At 38.3% G+C, this 19,513-nt stretch overlaps 1 pseudogene; it reads right to left on the bottom strand.

The window, feature by feature from the left end:
* Nucleotides 1-18,512: 18,512 nt before the first annotated feature.
* On the bottom strand, nucleotides 18,513-19,168 carry LOC128060815 (mitochondrial fission factor-like; annotated as a pseudogene).
* Nucleotides 19,169-19,513: the final 345 nt, after the last annotated feature.

The raw sequence follows: 19,513 nt of genomic DNA, 5'->3' as shown, positions 1-19,513 counted from the left end.
GTATATTGTAATAACCTAAAAGGGAAAAGAATCTGAAAAAAAAATAGATCTGTATGTATGTATAAATGAATCACTTTTCTGTAGACCTGAAACTAACAAAACATTGTAAATCAACTATACTTTAATTTAAAAAAAAAAAAAAAAGCTAATATTGAAAAATATTTTTAAAGGACATAGTATATTAATACATATTAAAATAATGATCCTTGGATATCATGATACTTGGAGCTTCCATATTGTTCTCCATACAGGTTATATCAATTTACATTTCCATCAACATTATAGGAGGGTTCCCTTTTCTCTACACCCTCTCTAGCATTTATTTCTTGTAGATTTTTTCATGGCCATTCTGGGTGGTGTGAGGTGATACCTGATTATAGTTTTGATTGGCATTTCTCTAATAATTAGTAATGTTGAACCTCTTTTCACATGCCTGTTGGCCATCTGTGTATATCTTCTTTGGATAAATGTCTATTTATATCTTTCACCCATTTTTTGGTTGGGTTATCTGTTCCCAGCACATTTAAGGTGGGTGAGGCTACTCTTTGATGTTCAATTGGCTATTTGTATTAAATGTGTTTTCAACTAAATGGTATTTTTAATTTATGATGGATTTATTAGGACATAACCCCACTGTAGTGGAAACAGTGTCAGACTTTATTTTGGGGGGCTCCAAAATCACTGCAGATGGTGATTGCAGCCATTAAATTAAGACAATTACTCCTTTGAAGGAAAGTTATGACCAACCTAGATAGCATATTGAAAAGCAGATATATTACTTCGCCAACAAAAGTCCATCTAGTCAAGGCTATAGTTTTTCCAGTGGTCATATATGGATGGGAGAGTTGGACTGTGAAGAAAGCTGAGTGCCGAAGAATTAATGCTTTTGAAGTGTGGTATTGGAGAAGATTCTTGAGAGTCCCTTGGATTGCAAGGAGATCCAATCAGTCCATCCTAAAGGAGATCAGCCCTGGGTGTTCATTGGAAGGACTGAGGCTGAAGGTGAAACTCCAATACTTTGGCCACCTCATGCAAAGAGTTGACTCACTGGAAAAGACTTTGATGCCGGGAGGGATCGAGGGCAGGAGGAGAAGGGGATGGCAGAGGATGAGATGGCTGGACGGCATCACTGACTCGATGGACGTGAGTCTGGGTAAACTCCTGGAGTTGATGATGGACAGGGAGGCCTGGCGTGTTGCAATCCACGGGGTCGCAGAGTCGGACACAACTAAGCAACTGAACTGAAATGAACTGAACTGAACTGAACCCCACCATAAATCCAGAAATATCTATACAGTATACTAAAAGTCAAGAACTACTGCTCTAACTGTGTGCTGTCTGGATATTTTGCCACCTCGAGAAAAAATTATGTTTCATCTATGAAACCCAAGCACTCCTGTACCAAACTCTACCAGGCTTAATAATAAGGGAAGCTTTGCAATGTCACTTTTCTATTTCCTCACACCTGACCTTGGTCTGCATTTCCAGAACAGTTGTTGAACAGCTGACTTCAGAAACCAGGCCTTACCTTCTACTTATAGCTAATCCTTATTCCCCTTAACTTTACCCTAAACATTTTGTATGTTGCTTTTGATTTCCCTAGTTTTCCCCAGCCATTTTGAGAAAAAAAAAAAACCTCACTAGATTTAGCCCTTTCAATTTTATCATATAGAGTTCAGAAACCCCACAGCCCCAAAATATCTGCCTAACTACACTTAAACGAGAACTACATACTAATTTTACATCTCCTATGTCATTTTGAACTGACTATAATAGTGCAGATAATAAATTGTAACAAAATATTATAGTTCATATTTTCCTTGAGGATGCAGAAGATTAATTGAAAGGGAAATATTTTTAACATCCTATACTATTTCCAGCACTATGCTAGAAAAAAATACAGATGATAATGTTGACAAATTATTGATAAATGTATCCCTCATAATGATCACTTCACTCTTCACATATGGAACCTATAAGTCTAAGACAATATTTTGCACTGGCTATTATATTAATGGCAGCTCAAGAGTTACATTTAATTCTGCCAATTAAATAAATACAAGATAATCTAGCAAAGCAGTCTAAATTTATTTTATGTAGTAACAACATAAAGCCAATTAACTACATTTCTTTCTTTACCTGTTTAAAAATACTGACCAAAAGAACAAGAAGTGTTTATGCACTAATGAGGCAATGAGCAGAAGAATGCTTGGTGTCCTCTTTGTGCATTTTAATCACAAGAAAAAAATTTAAAGTGAGATTAAGTCAAGATTGTATTGGGGGAATTTCTAGGTTAACCAGGGCACCACTTTTTTTTGAGGATCTTCCTCTCTTTCCCTCTTATGTTTATTCATTATCTTAGTCCTTTCATATTTTCTTTCTCTACTAAGCAAAAATAATTATCAGAAAACAATAAATCTGGGAAACACATATAAATTAAATTTTAGATGTCTCTCCCTTGTGATGAACATTTGCATGGTGTCCCTATTCCCATTAAAAGCTGAGATCCCTTGAGAATCTAAGGTGACAAGAATAATACCAAGACCTTCCTTCAGGTACAAACATCGCATGTTCACATGTTCTTTAATATTTTATAAGAAATCACTTACACAAAATAACATTTTTACATTTAAAATGTACAGCTCAACAGCTTTGGACAAATATATATATATATATACAGTAGTGTGAACTCCATCACACTCAAAATAGAACATTTAAAGATTCTTAGACAACAGACACGCTTACCACTATTGTGAGAAGTATAAAATACAAGTCTTTGGCGTAGACCAAAATAAAAACGCATTTTTTTCTTCAGTTGTGATATTTCACAGTCACTTTGATTTGTGGTGCAACTTTTAGAACTAATTTCATTATATCCCTTGAACCATGATGTATAGTAGGCGTCATGCAGGAGATATAGACAGGCCAATGTGGCCTTTGATCCCATCTGACCTTAAAGATGCTGTATCTCCCTCTAGCGAATTCTTGGAGTCCAATGATGCATGGGAAACACCAATTAACACTAAAAGGTTTCCAGTAAAATCTGCAGAATGCTTAAAATGATGGACCCAAGACTTGTATGTGATCCTTTCTAATACCCTGTGTCCTTCATACCTCCATGTTTGGACTAAATAACTCAGGCAACACTAAAATTGCACACATTGTTAATGTCAACTAAGAACAACAGGAAAATATCTTTTTATAAAAAAGCCAGCAGTTTAAAACCTACTGCATTGTTTACTTAATCACAACAAATAAGATAATATATGAAAAACATATTAAACAAAAATAAATTTGTTCAGTTCACAAACTGAGGTCAAGGAGAAGCTAGAACAGGGTCCAATGTCCATGATAAGCTTAGTGTTAGTACCATTATACTAACCCACTTCTGCATAGGTGTGAAAATCATGTTCTAGACTTCTTTAAACTATGTTGTTGATATGAAACACTTCTTTTGTCATAGGTATCACTATTTCATTCTTTCAGAAACTGTCATAGGTCTGAGATTTTACTCTACTTTCTGACTAACAAGGTAGTTTGCCACAGTTTTATGGACACTGGCAGCAAACCTGAGTCCTGGGTCAAAGTCAAAGGACAATTGATTATTTACAGAATTAACAGTATAGAATATTATCATTTTTGCTCAGAGTTCCCAAGCCCCAATTTCCAAATAATGATAAAAAGAGGGCCAGGGGAAACTTGCATAAACTGTTGTTATAGAGAGGAACCCTAGGTTTTGGAAACCCAGGATGGCAGAGTAGAAGGATGTATGCTCATCTTCTGCAAGAATGCCAAAATATTTTATAGTAGATGATAAGCACATCTACACACCGTGTGCCATGGAGAACATTACGTTTATTAGACTAGAGAGTAAGAAAGACATTCTTCTGCTCAGGAGGAGATAAAATTAAATCCCTCTCTATAAAGCCTGTTTGGATCATAAATATCTTTGAAGAGATAGTCTTTTTTAAAAGGCCCTAATGCTTCGGTTCCTGGGATGTGCAAAGACAGACCCATCGAGAATTAAATCCCCAAAAGACTTACCAGAAGGCAAACTGTAGTGTCACACAAATAAACCACTTTTCTTCAACAACATAGCATTTTGGTAATGTAAAACAAGTTTATTTATAGATCTGAAACAAATTTAAAACATATACATGTATGTGTGGGGACTTCCCTTGTGGCCCGGTGGTTAAGACTCTGCTTCCAGTGCAGTAGGCCTGTGTTTGAGCGTTGGTCAGGACCCAAAGATCCTGCATGTTGTGGGGGCATGGCCAAACAGTTAAAAAATATGTGTATATGATATATAAATATATATATGATCATGTATATATGATATAATGTGCATCATATATACATAAGGAATGATCTATATGGTATAGATGTATACCGTTCATATACATGTATATAAAGGAACTGATAAGATTTAAAGATATGCTTGTGAATTTTCTGAGTCTCTCTTTTCTGAGCCTGCTCTGTGCATCTGCATTGTCAAATAAAAATTATGTCAGTTATATCTAATTAGTTTCAAAAGCCTACAAAACTTAAATTAATAACATTTTTTATTCTGTGTGCTGTGAAAACAAAATCTATTTTAGTAAAATGCCATTTGCCTAGCAGTTCAAAAATATATGAAAATGAAAATGATCATATGAAGTGCCTGTTTTTGTTGACAAGAATGAATTTTTAAATAATGTAATGTATGTCCAATTAGCCCATAAGTGTGAGCTAAATGAAGGGAAAACAATGTAATTGTTATTTTTAAAACCATGGAAATGAGCAATGTATGCACAAGTGGCATGTTTACTTATATAATTGGCTTGAACGCCAGTCATCCTATGGACAGGACTGTTGACCCTCAAGAATCACAGTATTTGTGTGTAATCACTTAAGAAAATGCTAGCTAGAAACTTTCTCATTTGCTCCCAGTACTATTTTTTAATTAGAACAACAGAAGTGAAAATTTCATGCTCATAATTATCTTGTTTGTCTCTATTAAGAAAACCAAGCTCTGGAATATCTAATATCTAAACATCTACTCAGTGACTAACAATTCACATACTTCTGACTTGCCTCCTTACAAACAGTCATTGGGACAGGCATGTTTATTCCCATCTCACAGATGAGAGCACTGAAATTTGGGTGTCATCTTAGGCAACACAGATTTTGCATCTGTGATTATCTAATATCAGCACATGACCTTTTTCCTCAATCAAATTGACCTTATTCTTCTTTTATACTTCTAGCATGCATCTGAGTAACATACAAAATCTGAAAAATGTTAGGAATAAATATTAATGTAGCTCAGTGTGGGGCTGGTACAGGAGAACCACAGCAACACAAACACTAACTCTGTCTCATATACACAAACCTAAATACATGAAACAGACAACATGTAAGAATGATAAGGAAGAGGATTTACCACAAAAGAAATTGAAGTACAAGCCAGGTTGGTATATAAGTAATACGTATACCAGGGAGACTTAGTTTGGATTTGATCTTGGAATATGAAATGCAAGTTTATTAGTTTTCTATCACTATCATAAGAAATTACCACAAAGTTGGAGAGTTTAGCAATATAAATGCATCACCTTATGGCTCTATAGGTCAGAAAACTGAGATAAAATCAATGGGCTAAAATCAGTGTTGGAGGGTTGTACTCTTTACTGGAGGCTTTTGGTAGCATCCATTCTCTTGTGCTTCCCACCTTCTAGAGGCAGCTCACATTTCTTAGCTCATGAAATCTTTCTCCTATCTTTAAAGCTAGCAATGGAAGATTGGGTCCTTCTCACAGTATAACTCTTACCTACTCAGCTGCCTTCATTTTCACCATGATTTAGATTGGTTTCACCCTGAAAATCTGGAAAAGTTCTCCATCTCAACTTTAATCACTTCAGCAAAGTACCTTTTGCCATGAAATGCAACATAGTCAAAGTTTCCAGATACTAGGTCATGGCTATATTGGGGAGACATTATATTGGAAACATTATATTGGGGAGACATTATTTTGCCAATCACATTTAGAAGGACTACACCAATTAATGGAGAAGGCAATGGCACCCTACTCCAGTACTCTTGCCTGGAGAATTCCATGGATGGAGGAGCCTGGTAGGCTGCAGTCCATGGGGTCGCTAAGAGTTGGACACGACTGAGTGACTTCACTTTCACTTTTCACTTTCATGCATTGGAGAAGGAAATGGCAACCCACTCCAGTGTTCTTGCCTGAAGAATCCCAGGGACAGGGGGAGCCTGGTGGGCTGCCTTCTATGGGGCCACACAGAGTCGGACACGACTGAAGCGACTTAGCAGCAGCACACCAATTAAAAAGATAGAGATTGTCAGAGTGAGTGAACAAACAAGACCATACTGTGTGTTGTCTATAAGAAAGCCACTTTAAAACAAACAAACAAACAAACTCAGGTAAAAATAAAGGGAAAGAAAAAAGATATACTATATATTTTAAGATTTTATTTATTTATTTGTTGGCCACACCAGCAGCTTGTGGGATCTTAATTCCCCTACCAGAGATCTAACCTGGGCCCTTGGCAGTGAAATCCCATGTTTTAATCACTGGACCATTAGGGAATTCCCAAGATATATTGATAAATAGAGCCATCAGTTTCAGAGTTATAGAGTTCAGAACAAGGAAAATTATCAGGGATTACCAGTTGTCACTTTTCCAAGAACACCTAACAAACTTACACACCTATGTACTTAATAGAGCATAAAAACACGTGAGTCAAAACCTGACAGAACTATAAGAAGAAATAGACAAATCCACTATTATAGTCAGAGATTTCAATACAAACTGTTAGTATTTGGTAGTACAAGTAGGTAGAAAATCACTAAAGATAGAGATGACCTAAACATAACTCTCAGTACACTTGATCTAATTGATATTTATAGAATATCCCTTCAACGATAGAATACATATTCTCTCAAGTTCACAAGACATTCACCAAGAGAGATGGCATTCCAGACTGTAAAACACACCTTAGCAGATTTATACAAATATAAATAGAGTATGTTATCCAACCACAATGGAATTGAACTAGAAATCAATTTCAGAAAAAGGTTGGAAAATCCCCAATATTTGGTCATTAAACATACATACCTAAATAACACATAGGTTAAAGAGGTCTCAAGAAAAATATTTGCAAATATTTTGAACTAAAGGAAAAATCTAAATGCAACTTATCAAAATATGTGGGATGCAGAAAAAGCAACACCTAGATGGAAATTTTTAGCCTTAAGTATGTATATTAAACAAGAGGAAAGGTCTTATGTTATAATAATATAAGGTTCCATCTAAGAAAATAGAGGAATGGCCATTTAAGCCTAAGTAGAATACAAAAACATATATATACATTACAGCAGAAGTGAATAATGTTGGAAACAGGAAAACAATAGAATCAATGAACTCATAATTGATTCATTGATCTTTGAAAAGATCTTTTCAAAGTGAGTGCTTTTCAAGTGAGTTAAAGGAACAAAGTGGGTTCTTTGAAAAGATCATTGAAACTGGTAAACCTGTAGCCAGGATGAGCAATGACCAAGTGTTTATAATCACCCACAATTTACCCTCTACTAGGGGGATCCCTGGTGGCTCACCTGGTAAAGAATCTGCTGTGGTGCAGGAGACCTGGGTTCAATCCCTGGGTAGGGAAGATCCCCTGGAGATGGGAATGCAACCCACTTCAGTATTCTTGCCTAGAGAATTCCATAGACAGTGGAGCCAGGTGAGCTAGTGGGCTATAGTCCATGGGGTCACAGAGTCAGACAGGACCAAGGAACTAACATTTTCACTTTTACCCTCTACTTTGGCTTGCACTGTCTCTTGACAGGCTTCTCTCCTCCCCATAGATCCTTGAACTCTGGCTTGTCCTTTAGTCTGGACAAGCAGTAAAACACAGAATACCCTCACTTAAGTTCATCCTGAGAATTGGCTCGGAGAAGGCGATGGCACCCCTCTCCAGTACTCTTGCATGGAGAATCCCATGGATGGAGGAGCCTGGTGGGCTGCAGTCTGTGGGGTCGCTAAGAGTCGGACATGACTGAGTGACTTCACTTTCACTTTTCACTTTCATGCATTGGAGAAGGAAATGGCAACCCACTCCAGTGTTCTTGCCTGGAGAATCCCAGGGACAGGGGAGCCTGGTGGGCTGTGGTCTATGGGGTCGCACAGAATCAGACACGACTGAAGCGACTTAGCAGCAGCAGCAGCAGAGAACTGGCTGACCACATGAGAACAGAAACGTACCCCATTAGATCATCTTAATTACAATGCTGTCTGTTTGTTTCTATTCAATTTCCACATTCTTACTGGTCCTAATTCTCTAATCCCTTTAAAATGGAAAATTATTTTTCTATTTGATCTTGATTGGCTTGAAGATTGTAGCTGGAATGTTCTCCCTATTGGAATAGTTTTTTCAATATAATCTACCCTTGACTAAGTCTAGTTGTTGTTGTATGGCTCCAAGAAAACAGAGCTGAGACACCACTTTCCATACAGTAAGTGTGTGTGTGTTAGTTGCTCAGTCGTGTCCAATGCTTTATGACCCCATCGACTATAGCCTGCCAGGCTCCTCTGTCCATGGAATTCTTTAGGCAAGAATACTGTAGTGGGTAGCCATTTCCTTATCCAGGGGATATTCTCAACCCAGTGGGTCTCCTGCATTTCTGGCGCCCATCAAGCTCCTCTGTCCAGGAGATTCCCCAGGCAAGAATGCCAGAGTGGGTTGCCATTCCCTTCTCCAGGGGATCTTCCCAACCCAGGGATCAAACCTGGGTCTCCTGCCTTGCAGGCAGATTCTTTACCATCTGAGCCACAGGGAAGCCCCATGGGTCATCAAAATTGATCTCGTGCATATGTCTTTTAGAATTATGGCTTTCTTAGAGTATATGCTTAGGAATGGGATTGCTGGCTCATATGGTAATTCTACTTTTAGTTTTTAAGGAGCCACCATACTGTTCTCCATAGTGGTTAGTGCAAATCTGATGTATGGCACAGGGAGCTCAGCTTGGTGTTCTGTGGTGACCTAAACGGGTGGGTCAGAGGGACAGGAGGTACAAAGTGGAGGGAATAAACATACACATGTGTCTGATTTGCTTCATTATGCAGAAGAAACTAACACAACATTTTAAAGTAAATATATTCCAATAAAGAATTAATTAAAAAGCTGATTCTGTGTACATTGAATCGATAACAAAAAACTCAAAAGTAAAATAATGCTTAGAACTATGAACAACAAATAACCACAAACTGGATACTAGTCAAAATGCAGCAATTCCTTATAAGATGCAAACTATCAGAACTCACACAAAGAAAATAGATCATTCAAATAGGCTTATATCTGTTCAATAAATTGAATCAAGAATTTGTTAATATAAACCTCTACGTAAGTAGAAATGCAGGAGATTTTCAGGTAAAGGATAAACATACAGGAAATCCTGAGATGGAAATTAACAGAGCATGAACAGGAAAGATGTCAAATGCTGTCTGATTAGAGCAGAGGGGACATATAAGGAAGTCCTCTATTTGCTAACAGATGCCAGTAAGCTGTTTCCTCCCCACTGAGCTCCGGAATTATAGACCAGGGGTCTCTCTCATGGGCACTTGACACTTGCCAGCATGAGGAGTTACCCAGTAGAACCAGCCTTGGTTGATCGCCAGCTTCTTGGCAGTCTGACAAAAGAAAGAGAGAAGGAAGCTGTTTGTTCACAAACTGTGACATCTGAGCTTCAGTCAGATACTATGAATTGGTAAAAATACAAAGCTGTCAGCTTTTACAAAGGCAAGCCCATTGAATGGCTTTGGCACTTTGATATAGGATTCAAAACAAAGGATCATTGTGAGGCTGACATGATTTAGAGCTGATTCTGAATTCAAACTGGGGGTGCCTAGGGGATGTTTGCAAGCATGCGTGTCTTCACTTCACCTTACAAATTAGTTATAATCCCAAATTAGTGCCATGTCATTTTTTAACTTTTTAATTTTATTTTTGTTGATGTTTTAGGTGGCAATTTTTTCTCACTAGTAAAGCAAAAGTCAATATTTGAGCTATCTTATCACAAAAAGTGTGTGTGCAATGTTGTGTATGTGTATATGTATTGGGAGGATGTATGTATTTAAGGGTTATGGGGGTGTTATTTTTTTTACACTTATTGACAACTCTGTACCAACTTGGTTTTTTAAGTTTTATTTATCTATTTTTGGATGTGCTAGGTCTTGATTGCTGCCCCAAGCTTTCTCCAGTTGCAGTGAGTGGGGGATACCTTCTACTTGCAGTGTGCAAGCCTCTTATTGTGGTGACTTCTCTTGTTGTAGAGCACGAGCCCTAGAATGTATGGGCTCAGTAGCTGTGGCACAAGGGCTTAGTTGCCCAGTGGCATGTGAGATCTTTCTAGACCAGAAATCAAGCCCATATTCTGCGCTGACATTGGCAGGCACACTGTTAACCACGGGACCAATAGGGAAGCTACAAGGGAGTGTTTTGTTTTTTTTTTTTTTTTTTTTTTAAGCTCTCTTTGCCAAGTGGTTTCTCAGATTCACGGATGTGAGTGAAGTTGATACAGAGAGATGAAAAAAATTATCAGAGTAGGAGTTTTTTATTTTTTAACATGACCTCAACATGCTCAATTTTGAGAAATTCTAGAACTTTACGTGATAGGCAGAATTCCAAGGATTGTTCTGTCTCCCCCAAAGATTCCCATTCCCTAGAGATTCAAATATAAATATAGATATTGTGGTGAAAGGACTTTGCAATTTAAGGTGCAAATCAGTTGAGGTTAAATTTTGGAGATCATCCAGGTGAATTTAATCAAATTACAGGCTTTTTTAAAAGGCAAAATAAGGGATTGGGAGGATGGTTCATGATGGATAGTACTTATATATAGGGCTTTCCTGGTGGCTCAGACAGTAAAGCATCTGCCTACAATGCGGGAGACTCAGGTTCGATCCTTGGGTCAGGAAGATCCCCTGGAGAAGGAAATGGCAATCCACTCCAGCACTCTTGCCTGGAAAATCCCATGGGCAGAGGAGCCTGATAGGATACAGTCCATGGGGTCGCAAAGAGTAGGAACACAACTGAGAGACTTCACTTTCACTTTCATATATATATACACACATACATACATATACATACACACACACACACACATACACACTCTTACGACTTATTTGCATTGCTGTATGGCAGCAACCAACACAACATTATAATGTAATTATCCTCCAATTAATTTTTTTTTTTTAAGTCAGAAGAAGGCCGTGGAAGGGGATGTAGGACATCACAGAGATTTGAAGCACAAGAAGTCCTCAAGGTGCTATTGCTGCTCTGCAGATAGAGGCAGCAATGCAAAAGCCTCTAGGAGCAGAGACAGACCTCCTGTAGCCAGCAAAGAAATGGATCTCAGTTTTACAGTCTCTGTCAATCACCTGCCTGAGTTTGGAAATAGGTTCTCCAGTTCTCCAGGTGAGCTCTTAACCTGGTTAACATATTGATTCCAGCTCTGTGGTACCTAAGCAGAGACCAGTTGAGCTCACTTGGATCTCTGACCCACAGAAGCAGATCACAGGTATGGTCAAGCTGCTAATTTTATGGTAATTTAATATGCAGTGATAGAAAATGAACATAATTTCATGTTGTGCATAATTCTGGATAATTTGTATATATTCAAGTAGCTATCCTATAGAAGGTGCCCAACAAATAGAAGCTATAATTACTACTGTTATATTCCAAAGATAATCAGAATTCTACTTTTGTGTCTCTTTTAACTGATAGGACTCTAATAAACTCTTTTTTTAATTGAAGTATAGTTGATTTACAGAGTTGTGTTAGTTTCAGGTATAAAATAAAGTGATTCAGTTGTACATATATAAACCTATTTTTTTTAGATTCAGTTCAGTTCAGTCGTTCAGTCGCGTCCGACTCTTTGCGACCGCATGAATTGCAGCACGCCAGGCCTCCCTATCCATCACCATCTCCCGGAGATCACTCAGACTCACTTCCATCGAATCCGTGATGCCATTCAGCCCTCTCATCCTCGGTCATCCCCTTCTCCTCCTGCCCCCAATCCCTCCCAGCATCAGAGTCGTTTCCAATGAGGTTATTACAAAATATTGAGCCCAGGTCCCTGTACTATACAGTAGGTTCTTGTTGGTTAGCTATTATATATCTATACCTAGTAGTGTGTATATGTTAATCTCACACTCCTAATTTGTACCTCTGCCCGCTTTCCCCTTTGGTAACCACAAGTTTGTTTTCTATGCCTGTAAGTCTCTTTCTATTTGGTAAAAAAAGTTTATTTGTATCATTTTTTTAAGATTCTACATATAAGTGATAGTATATGGTATTTGACTTTTTCTTTCTGGTTTATTTCCCTTAGTATGACAATCTCTAGGTCCACCCATGTTGCTGCAAATGACATTGTAAATTCTCTGCTTGCATAGGAATGCAATGTAATTTTGTTGGATGAATACAGTTTCCTACTTAGTATTATTTTTTGCATGCCAAATTCAAAACCCAGGTTAATCCCAATATTCACTCATAGACGGGACAGTCTCATCTGGAAATTCTTTCAGGTCAGCTGCTCGTGTTTCCCATTAGCTACAAATAGCATAAACAGTTTTGTTCAGTGCAGTATATCTGATGCCTAGATAATGTCTATCTTGAAGTAGTGTTCAGTGAATTCCTTGTTCAATAAGAAAATTGACACAAAGTTTGTGTTTATGAGGACCTGGGCAATTCCCATGTACCATAAGATAGACAAGGTTATTACATGTGAAAAATAACCGCAGAAGCTAATGACTTATAACAAGAAAGAGGTTTTAGGCTTCTTTCTCACTGTGGGTCAGCCCTTATGTATCCTCACTGCAGCCGGGATGACACAGCAACCACATCCTGGATTCATGGCCAGCAGAAGGAAAGAGAGTTTTGGAAAGACTGTGCATTCAGGCTACTAATTAAGTGCTCAGGCTGAGAAGTAACACCCCTCAATTTTGCTCACAAATCCTTGCCAGAACTGGTCACATGGATACATTCAACTACAAGAAGCCAGAAAATTTAGTTAGACCCATGTACTAGACATATTTGGTGGCCATCATTCATGATGATTGTACCCTTTACAAGGAGCATGAAGTCAGACACAATTTGCTTGATATAGGAATAATGTCTAAGTACAGGATGGATGAATCTGATCACAGCATGCTTTCTGACTCTCAGATTACTATCTCAGCTCTACCCCTATTGGGCTCACATCTAGATCTATGTCTATAATGATAACAACAGGAATTGGAAATAAAGTTTAATGATCCTTTTACCAAAAGCAAAACGTATATCTGCCCTTGCCAGTGGTATCCTTCCCCACCAAAGAGGTGTACAGTTATGGTCTGGTGACTTGGTCATTCCCAGTGGCAAAGAATTCTTATTCCAAGTTTATCTCGTTAACCAAATCCAGGAAGTCTGCAGCAGCAACACACTTTACAATCAATTTTCTTTTCCTTTCAGAGCACATACAGAAAGAGTGATGCCTAATGAGACAATTCCAGCTGGATATTTTATTCCAGACATGCTGTGCTGGTGAACACTTGTGAACTAGTGACTGCAGTGTGACTTTTCACCATTAGAAAGTTGGGACACATCAACTGTGAGTTTTCATTCAGTCAATATTTATGCATCTCTGTGAAATTTGTAACAATTTAATTAAATTTAGCAAAAAAAAAAAAAAAAAAAGGATTGTGTTTGCTATTCGCTAAGCACTGTGATTGTAGGTATCATATATAAAAGCCAGAAAATAATTTTCAAATGAAGAGGTCAGAAATGATGTTGTCTAAAAGCTATTCACATGCTGCTTTGTTCATCGAAGAAGGGAAAAGTGATATCTGACTGGGGACATCATCTGGGAACTTTTTCTGCACAAATCAATTTCACAGACTTCTGGAGTGTAGGAAGGAAGATTAGACCTTCTATGTGCAAGTCGGGGTGGGAAAGAGTTGGAGACAACTAAGCATGCACACATGCAGTAACATGGATGGACCTAGAGTTTCTCATACTAAGTGAAGTAAGTCAGAAAGAGACATAAATACCATATGATATCACTTACTTGTGAAATCTTAAATATGACACAAGTGAATGTATCTATGAAACAGAAACAGACTCATAGATATAGAAAACAGACTTGTGATTGTCAAGGGGGAGAAGGGGACAGGGGAAGAATGAATTGGGAGTTTGGGGTTAGCAGATGCAAACTAATATATATGGAATAAATAACAACAGGATCCTACTGTGTAGCACAGGGAGCTATAGTCAATACCCTGTGATACAAAAAAGAATGTGTGTGTGTGTGTGTATACATATATGTAGAGCTGAATCACTTTACTTTATAGCAGAATTTAAGATATAATTAATCAACTATACTTCTGTAAAATATTTTTAATTAAAAAACTTAGAAAGATGACAATTTGTTCAAGCTATTGGTAGGTAATAAGAGATTTCTATCTACCTATAAAGTTTAAAGAAATGGGTGATTTACTTAGCGTCTATGTCAACTCCATCAACCTGAATATTACATTGATAAGAAATCATAGACCTTCCCCCAAACTACTTCACCCCATTTGTTTGCTTCTAATTTAACTCATATAATTTACACTTATAGCCAACATCATCCACAATACTTAATTTGACATCTGTTTTGTATGATACTGCTTTGTGTACATAGAGATACATTAGTTATGGTTCTCATGCTAAGTCATTTCATTTAATTTTTTAAATATCCTTCACACTTGTTTACTTACTTCATTTCTATGTCTCCCCTGTGAGTTTCATATTAGTGGAAATATATTTTTTTATCCCCTAACAAATGAGGAACTAGCAACCTCACTGAACACTGGCTATAGGTAGACAGGAAACAGGGTAGCTAGAGTGCTTCTCAGCTCACATTGTAACCTTAGGCAATTTATTTAATTTTCTCAGGCTCAGTGTGTTTCATCTCTTTATTTAAAAATGTGTGTATCATAAGCTCATTGGAAATATTCAATGAAATATTGTATGTCAAGCACTTAGCACGATTAAAACTTTAAAAAATGGAAGATCAACAGCATTGCCCTGACCTGCATAAAATATTTCTGAGGGGTAGAATTTACTTTTTACTTCATCCCATTCAAGAGTCCTTGTCATCGTCTGATCTTTTAATCATATTGGTATATGGTATATGGCCGATGTAAAGGAAAAGTAAGTGTCTTAAACATAAGATAGTAAACTAATTATTTGTACTCCAGGTTGGTCTGAGGGTGTGACTGGAGACATCATGGTTCAGCAGAAGCTTCTAGGCTCTTCTACAATGAGTTCAACACACATACAGACTTTTGTGGGCCTTGTAATAGGATTGGGCTCCTAGGTGGCACCAGTGGTAAAGGACACACCTGCCAATGAAGGAGACATAGAAAACACAGGTTCAATCCCTGGCTTGGGAAGATTCCCTGGAGGATATTATCACAACCCACTCCAGTATTCTTGCCTGGAGAATCCCATGGCCAGAGGAGTCTGGTGCGCTACAGTCCATAAGGTGGCACAGAGTTGGACATGACTGAAGTGACTTAGCATGCTCGTGCGCGTGCACACACACGCACACACACACACACAACACTAGTGCCACCTGGGAAACTCCAATAGGCTTGCTGACTAATAAGCTAAAAGTCTATTAACTGGAGTAATTATAGTCAGTATCAAGGGTAATGAAGAACCAATGATGTACTTAGCCTGGGTTCTCTTTTATCACTTCATCACAACTAAAGCATAGAAGAGTCTACAATAACTTCAAATACAGTTAAAGTCTGAACACCAAATTCTTTAACACTGCCATCAAAACAAGACCCTAAAGCCCATGTCATTTCCTTAATTGCATTTCCAATCCACCAGAGCATGTGCTAGGCAGTCCTTTCCAGTCATCATCATTATCAAACATCCTTCACATGCTTACTACTGTGTAGTAAGTGAAATTTTTTTTAAAAAACTGACAATGACTGAGTCTCAACAGTGTGTGTAGACCCCAGGGCAAGGTATCTTCATACTTAATATCTACTGATTTTCAAAACTGCTTCTTAAGGGGGCTTTCATTAATCCCATTTTAGAGATGAGAAAACTAGGCCTTTGAAAAGGAAGATACTTATGTATAATCACATATAAGAGCACAAAAACATGATTTCGGCCTTGGAAAAAATCTTGTCTGGAGACTGTAAGAAATATTGTAAGAGTATTTAAAAGTGATCAGCTCAGGGGAAGAATAGATTCAAAGTCAAGAAGGCCAGCTTTCAAGGTATACTGTCCACAATCACAGAGTAATTGGGAGCCCACCCATCTTCACTACTTCAACCTTCACCCCAACTCTGTATTCTTGGAATAAGCTTGCCTGAACCAGGAGGGAAAGCCATTCAGTCTCTAGCCTTTTTAAGCAGTGAGGTTCTGCTCTCTCAGTGGTCCTCTCCAAAGCCTCTACAGGTTGCCACTTACAGAGCTTTCTTTCCATCTCCCTCTTGCCTTTGTGTTCCTTGTTCACTAAGTGGTATTTACTCACTGGACTGCAACTGTAGCATTCTTTTAAAAACCTCCTGCTGAAAAGTGTAAAATCCATCCTCTCAGCCCATTACTTGCAAAATGAAGTAGTAAGCTGCCTGCCTAGCCTTCAACCTCAACTGCCTCTCATCACTCCTTGAGCCCGCTGTTCACTGTGGCAACAGAAATGCCATTCATCCCATGCCTTTTCTAGAATCTAAACTATTGTTACTGTCCCTCTGCTGAGGAGCCACTTTGTCATCTAGCGATGGCCTCTGCATGCCCCTTACCAAACACTTGGATCTGACCTCACCCGCCCCAGCAAATTTTTCTCTGACCTAAGTTTGTGGTGTTAAATGCTCTTCTTATGTGCCTGTAAAATACTCTAGGATTATCTTCATCCCAGAAATACTGACATCAGTTTTTAATGGCCTATTTGTATGTATCTCTCTCTTCCTATATCTGAATTCCTTGACAAGAGGAATTATACCTATTATGGTGCCAAATACTTTAGCTCAGTGTTTGAGAAATTATTTAGAGTTTTCCATAGATGAGTAAGATTTATGTAAATTGTTATGCTTTCTTTATATTTATTTGAAAAAACAATTTTTCACTTGTGTCCTATTATTATTTAGTAGTGATGAGAAATTTTCTTTTTGGTAATGTATTAAGTTAATTTGAAAAAAGAAAAAGAGGAGAAATAAGTAAAAATTAGTGCAAATGTCAAAAACTGTGAAAATGGTACAGTCAGTTCAGTTGCTCAGTCGTGTGTTATTCTTTGTGACCCCATGAACTGCAGCACGCCAAGCTTTCCTGTCCATCACCAATTCCCAGAGCTTACTCAAACTCATATCCATCAAGTCAGTGACGCCATCCAACCGTCTCATCCTCTGTGGTCCCCTGCTCCCTCTTTCAATCCTTCCCAACATCAAGGTCTTTTCAAATGAAAAGATCAGTTCTTCGCATCAGGTGGCAAAGCATTGGAGTTTCAGCTTCAGCATCAGTCCTTCCGGTGAATATTCAGGACTGATCTCCTTTAGGATGGACTGGTTGGATCTCCTTGCAGTCCAAGGGACTCTCAAGAGTCTTCTCAAACACCACAGTTCAAAAGCATCAATTCTTTGGCACTCAGTCTTCTTCACAGTCCAACTCTCACATCCATAAATGACTACTGGAAAAACCGTAGCTTTGACTAGATGGGCCATTGTAGGCAAAGTAATGTCTCTGCTTTTTAATATGCTGTCTTGGTTGGTCATAGCTTTTTTTCCAGGGAGCAAGCATCTTTTAATTTCATGGCTGCAGTTACCATGTGCAGTGATTTTGGACCCCAAAAAAACAAAGTCTCTCACTGTTTCCATTGTTTCCCCATCTATTTGCCATGAAGTGATGGGACCAGATGCCATGATCTTAGTTTTCTGGATGTTGAGTTTTAAGCCAACTTTTTCCTCTCTGCTCTTTCACTTTCATTAAGGGGCTGTTTAGTTTTTCTTTGCTTTCTTCCATAAGGGTGGTGTCATCTGCATATCTGACATTATTGTTATTTCTCCCAGAAATCTTGATTCCAGCTTGTGCTTTATCCAGCCCAGCATTTGGCATGATGTACTCTGAGTATAAGTTAAATAAGCAGGGTGACAGTATACAGCCTTGACGTACTCCTTTCCCAATTTGAAATCACTCTGTTTTTCCACATCCAGGTCTAAGTGTTGCTTCTTAACCTGTATACAGATTTTTCAGAAGGCAGATCAGGTGGTCTGGGATTCCCATCTCTTTAAGAATTTTCCACAGTTGTGATCCACACAGTCGAAGGCTTTAACATAGTCAATAAAACAGAAACAGAAGAGAATGGTACAGTAATGGCCAAAATATGGGAGGCCCTGGCTTACCTTGTCTTTTTTTTTTTGAAAGTTTGCAAATTCTTTACATTTCCAGATGTTGAAACAATATTTTTGAGAGTTGAGGTTACCGCTAGTGGCAAAACCAGAGCCAGCTATTTGGCAGCCAGAATGCTACAGTAATTGAATACATGACCATTTCTCTTTTAGCACAATCTTTGTTCTCCTCTTCAAGAAGCTGTAGACATCTATTCAGTTTGATTATCTGTCATTGTAACAAAGCTCCATCTACAACTGTCGTGTCTTCTGAAGTTCCTTCAGTTGTTGCCTGTATATTTGAAATGTCATACACGAAGTCAGTTCTGACCAGCTGTCCATTTTTGGAAATAGCATTTTCACTCATAGAGTGCTCCTTTTTAGCCTGTCAACCGCACGGATTTCTTGATTTTGAGGGCCTGGAGGAGGTGTTTCTAAATCCAGACAATTTAGTGGTCTTTCATTTAGCATAAGCACATGAGTGCTTGGCTTAAAGGGATTTGACTGTATAACGTCAGGATCTACTGGTCTAGAAATGGAATGTTTTCATTATTTCCTGATACCACAATTCTCTCTGGAACCTGCATAATCACACTAGCATTTGAAACTCCTTCTTGGAATCCTTGTTACAGGTCAGCATTTGGTCGTGCCACCTTTAACTTTTCCAGACCCTCCTTCACTAACACTTTCAGGGTATTCCATTTTATACTAAATTTGACTAAATCCAGCCATCTCAGCAGCAGTGGGAGCAGGAAAGGCTGTCTTAATCACTAAATGTGTACCAACTACTGCTTGCTTTTTGGCATTATCTGCATCTGTGCCTCATGTTAAATCCTTTAACTTATTTCAATATACATGTCTGGATTTAAAGTCATTTTGTCTCCCTGGGCTTTGGAGGGTCCTGGGGAAGGGCCACCACCCACCAGCTTCTGGGGAGCTTGGGTGGGTGGCCTCAGAGGCTGTTGGCCAAGCGCACAGAGGCACCTGGGCAAACCTTACCCTGGCTTCTTAACACAGACCTCTTGTAGGGCCAATAAGAGAGATATCTTGGAGCAAAGAGCCCTTTGGAAGTCTATAACATCCTGTTTTAAAAGATTA

This window comes from Budorcas taxicolor, chromosome 2 (assembly GCF_023091745.1).
Source record: "Budorcas taxicolor isolate Tak-1 chromosome 2, Takin1.1, whole genome shotgun sequence".
Classification (NCBI taxonomy): domain Eukaryota; kingdom Metazoa; phylum Chordata; class Mammalia; order Artiodactyla; family Bovidae; genus Budorcas; species Budorcas taxicolor.
The sequence above is the reverse complement of the archived record's forward strand: the minus strand, read 5'-3'. Positions and strand labels throughout refer to the sequence as shown.